Source organism: Tachyglossus aculeatus, chromosome 5 (genome assembly GCF_015852505.1).
Source record: "Tachyglossus aculeatus isolate mTacAcu1 chromosome 5, mTacAcu1.pri, whole genome shotgun sequence".
NCBI classification, from domain to species: Eukaryota; Metazoa; Chordata; class Mammalia; order Monotremata; family Tachyglossidae; genus Tachyglossus; species Tachyglossus aculeatus.
Window position 1 is genome coordinate 104,140,543 of NC_052070.1, and position 5,165 is coordinate 104,145,707.

The 5,165-nt window shown below is 43.4% G+C and overlaps 1 pseudogene; it reads right to left on the bottom strand.

Moving 5' to 3' along the window:
- Positions 1-405: 405 nt before the first annotated feature.
- Positions 406-4,816, bottom strand: LOC119928860 (annotated as a pseudogene).
- Between the last annotated feature and the right edge of the window lie 349 nt (positions 4,817-5,165).

Genomic DNA, 5,165 nt, shown 5'->3' on the forward strand with positions numbered 1-5,165 from the left:
ACTATGTGCAAAGCACTGTTCTAAGCACTGGAGTTATGAGTATCGGTGCTGACCAGTTTCAGCAAGGTGTACAAATCGCACATGAAGTGGTTGATGACACTGGGGCCACAGAATGGTAACTGCATCATGAAGAGAATCTGTATTGTGGCATGAAGGAAGCCTCTGGCCCAGGCCACGGCCACCAGTGAGCTACAGAGATGCCTGCTGATGCTGGTCGTGTAGTGCAACGGCTTGCATATAGCCACGTAACGGTTATAGGCCATCACCATGAGGAGAATGATCACAGCCTCGCCAAAAAAATGCTCTCCAAAGACCTGGGTCATACAGCCTTTGAAGTAGATGATTTTCTTCTCCGAGAGGTAGTCAATGATCAGTTTAGGTGTGCTGACTGAGGGATAGCAGGCATCAATGAACGACAGATGAGCCAGAAAAAAAATACATGGAGGAATCTAGTTTCTGACTGGACGCTATGGTTACCACAATGATAAGGTTTCCCACCATGGTGAGGATGTAGATAATTAAAAACAGAACAGAGATAATTTTCTGTATCTTGGGATCCTGTGTGTGTCCCGACAGAATGAATTCTGTCACATTGCATTCATTCTCCATCAACTTGAGGTAGGCAATAATTACCCAAGTGAGAGCTGCAGATTTGGTAAAGAGAATGATAATCCTTGTTAGGTTTGTCTTGAGATGAGTAAACGATGCTTCATAAAGGAGCTCAAAACACTTTCATTCATTCATTCATTCATTCATTCATTCAATCGAATTTATCGAGCACTTACTGTGTGCAGAGCCCTGTACTAAGCGTTTGGAAAGTACAACTCAGCAATAAAGAGAGACAATCCCCACCCTAATTGGGCTTATAGTCTAGAAGGGCAGAGACAGACATCAAAACAAGTAAACAGGCATCAATACAAATAAATACAATTATAGACGTATACATATATACATAAGTGCTGTGCGGTGGGGGGGGAGGGCAATGGTAGGGAGTCAAGGTGACGTGGAAAGGAAGGGGAGCTGAGGAAAAGGAGGGCTTAGTCAGGGAAGGTCTCATAGAGGAGGCAAGCCTTCAGTAGGGCTTTGAAGCGTGGAAGAGTGATTGGTGAATTTGAGGAGGAAGGGCATTCCAGGACAAAGGTAGTATGTGGGTCAGGGGTTGACAGCGGAAGAGGCCAGCTGGAGGCACAGTGAGAAGGTTAGCACCAGAGGAGCAGAGTGTGAGGGCTGGGATGTACAAGAACAGAAGGGATGTGAGGTGAGAGGGGGCAAGGTGATGGAGAGTTTTGAAGCCAATAGTGAGGAGTTTTTGTTTCAACCATTGCAGTTCAACTTTCCATAACTCACCTCAAGAATGGTTTTACTGTTCCCAGCTTGTTAATTATGGTATTTATTAAGGGCTCAGTATATACCAAGCACTGTTGTAAGAGCTAGGGCCATTTTCATATAGGAATATTGAGATAGTTGTTTCTTTGCTCAGGGCTCTTTTGCTACTGTCCAGCAGGCCACTATTGAAAGTGGGGATTAAATCCAACTGCCCAGAATCCAACTCAATGCTCAAGTCCTTGGATTCAGTTTCTTCTCAAAGTCTCAGGGATTGTGAGTTCAGGAAGGTGTGTCCTTATGTCATCCCCTCCCAGAATCACAGGATTTAGAGTGGGAGCCCGTCCACTTTTTTCCAGCCTTCCTCTCTGGATCAGGGCAGTAGGGAGGGGACTCCTAGGTCTCTTTCCTCCGAGAAACATGCAATTTGGAGCTGAATGCAGTTGAAAACCATCTTAGCAATTCAAAAATATTAGTTTTGGTTTGGGGTCAGAGTGGGCACCTACTGAGTTCCTCGAACATGCCTTCTAAATGAAATAAAGTCCTCTAAAAAGTCAACAATTGAGGCTTTATTAGGCAAAATGATGCAATCACATAACCACAATCAAATAAAAAGGTTTTATGCAGAATAACCACAGAAACCCAAACTACTATCAAAATACCATTCTCTACTTACTCCAGCTCAAAGCCTTGCAGTTACTAATAAGACTTGCTGATATCCTTCAATAACTAAACGGGTCAGCTGGGAAGCATCCAAAATCAGGTCTTTCCTGGATGAACTGTGAAATACAGTCAACTGGACTGCATACAGTCGCTTCACATCAGCATCTTTTCCATTAATAACAAACTTCCCAATTGTTTGTTCTCTTAACTGCCAGTTGATTAATGCATTTATGGTACCAAAAATGAACTCTATAATTAATATTTCCCAGACCTTTCAAAAGACTCCTAAAGATTTAGTTTGAGTTATAAGTTTAAAACGAACCAGATGAGAAACCTGCATGACTTAGTAATAATGTTAACGATAATGATAATAACAGTTATGTGACACACACTGTGCTAAGCCCTGGAGTAAATACATGATAATTAGACGGGGCGCAGTCCACATCCCAGATGGGTCTCACAGTCTAAGGGAAAGGGAGAACAGCAGACATGAGAAATCAGTGTGACCTAGTGGATAGAATATGGGCCTTGGAGTCAAAAGGACCTGGGTTCTAATTTCAGTTCTGCCGCTTGTCTGCTGAATGACCTTGGGAAAGTCACTGCACTGCTCTGTGCCTCGGTTATCTCGTCTGTAAAATGGGGATTAAGATCCTGAGGCTCTTTTGTAGGACAAAAACTGTTTCCAACCTGATTAGCCTGCAAATACTCTGACACTCAGTACAGTGCCTGACACAGAGTAAGCGTTTAATAAATACCATAACAAACATGGCAAAGTCAGAATTAGAACACAGATCTCATTCAGTCATTCATTCAATTTTAGTTATTGAACGATTACTGTGTACAGAGCACTGTACTAAGCACTTGGGAAGTACAAGTTGGCAACATATAGAGATGGTCCCTACCCAACAGCGGGCTCACAGTCTAGAAGGGGGAGACAGACAACAAAACATATTAACAAAATAAAATAAATAGAATAAGTACGTACAAGTAAAATAGAGTAATAAATATGTACAAGCATATATACATATATATAGGTACTGTGGGGAGGGGAAGGAGGTAAGGCGGGCGGGATGGGGGCAGGGAGGAGGGAGAGAGGAAGGAGGAGGCTCAGTCTGGGAAGGCCTCCTGGAGGAAGTGAGCTATCAGTAGGGCTTTGAAGGGAGGAAGAGAGCTAGCTTGACGGATTTGTGGAGGGAGGGCATTCCAGGCCAGGGGGAGGAAGTGGGCCAGGGGTCGATGGTGGGACAGGCAAGAACGTGGCATAGTGAGGAGGTTAGCAGCAAAGGAGTGGAGGGTGTGGGCTGGGCTGTAGAAGGAGAGAAGGGAGGTGAGATAGGAGGAGGTGAGGTGATGGAGAGCCTTGAAGCCGAGAGTGAGGAGTTTTTGCCTGATGCGTATGTTAATTGGTAGCCCCTGGAGATTTTTGAGGAGGGGAGTAACATGCTCAGAGCGTTTCTTAACATGCTCAGAGTGTTTCTGCAGAAGGACAATCCGGGCAGCAGCGTGAAGTATAGATTAAATATAATGATAAGCAATGGTAATAATATATTATAATAATTGTAAGTATAATTATGTATAAATTTTATTTGTTTATTATTTATTTGTCATTAATAATTTATTCGGTTGTAAATAAATGAATAATAAATAAATAAAAATAAATTATCATATGTATTATATAAATTTATGTTATATAAATTTATAATATATACATTCACCACAGTTAAAAATTTATTCCCCACAGTTTAAAAGACAGAGCCCCCTTCAAGAGCCAGTCTCAGTGGCATGAGCTCCTCTGTGGCAGTTGCTTTAGAAATGGCCCCAGCTTCAAAATGCCCCAAGCAGTGGCCATGGAAAGTGGAGGCATGACTTGTGCAGGGGAGGGTGCCAGTCAGAACTCTCCTTGGCCCCAGGCTTGGGGCCAAAGCCTTGTTAGATGCTGCGGTCATCCAGCTTTGCATGGGAAGAAGGCGAAAGTTGTGACCGAAGAGCTTGGAAGTAAATGATCAAGCACTTGAATTTGAAGCCGTAAGCTCCTGGAAGTTAGCGGTATTGAATGATGCAGTCAAAATGACACCTGTGAGAGATTGTTTCTACTACCCTGGAGAGGACTGGTTGGAGAAAGGAAAGGTTGATGGCAGAGACTTCAGCAAGGGGTAATAATCAAGTGATTATTTGGACCTGAGAACTTGCTAAGATTAGAATACAGGTCAATGACACTGGTACAGAATTTTTCTACATCTTGAGTAAGCAACTGGTCCATATTAGCTATTCTTTTGTCTAGATTGCCCATTTTATAGTATGTGAAAGCTTGTAGATATTCCTCATAGAGGTATTTGGTGAGTCTTACTCGGAATCACAGTTTAAGTTCATTTAGCCCAAACTTCCAAAAGTTACTCACCAGAGAGATGAGGCATGGCAGCGATGAAGTTGAACAAATATTTCTTGAAATCTTTTGTACTGCGACCAATGATACCACTTTCAATGAGGGTTCCATTTTGAATCATCCAAACATCACAATACGTGCGAGATACCAGCATAGCAGCAAAAAGTAACAAATAACCTGTCTCTTTACAAAACATCCGGGGGACCATGATTTTCAGGATTTGCCGGATCCTTGCAAAGAACACTTTGTCCACCATAGCCCTCTCTTTCTTTCCCTCTTTCTTACTGCTCTGTAATGGTGGCTTTCCACTGTTCTTGCCTTGGAGGGTGGAGTCCTGCTGCTGCCGCCTCCATCGCTGTGCTGCCTGTGCAGGAGGCAGAGGCCTAGGATGGCCGCAGCCACCAGCGATGAGTTGCATGCCATGAGGAACTTGCTGTTGGCCGTCATGGCTGCCCGGCCCGTGAGATCTCCTGACTCCCAGTCTCTTTCCATTGGATCACATTTGCTTCTCATTGCTCTTCTCCTTGGGGTTCACTAAATCCCCCAACCCAGGATGTGGGGAGAACCATTAAAGCGTGAAGGTGCTAGGTTTGAAACAACTCAAAGGACATGCTTCTACATGCAACAATTGGTGAGGACCTTGTGAGCACAGGACGTTGAGCAGGCAGAGAGTGTTGGGAGTTTTAAGAAGGAATTGAACCAATTTGTGGACGAGTCATTCAAAATTGGTTACACTAGAGGGAAAGTTATGGTTATATAGGGAAAAGAAAGAAATGCTACAAAGTCCCTAAACATT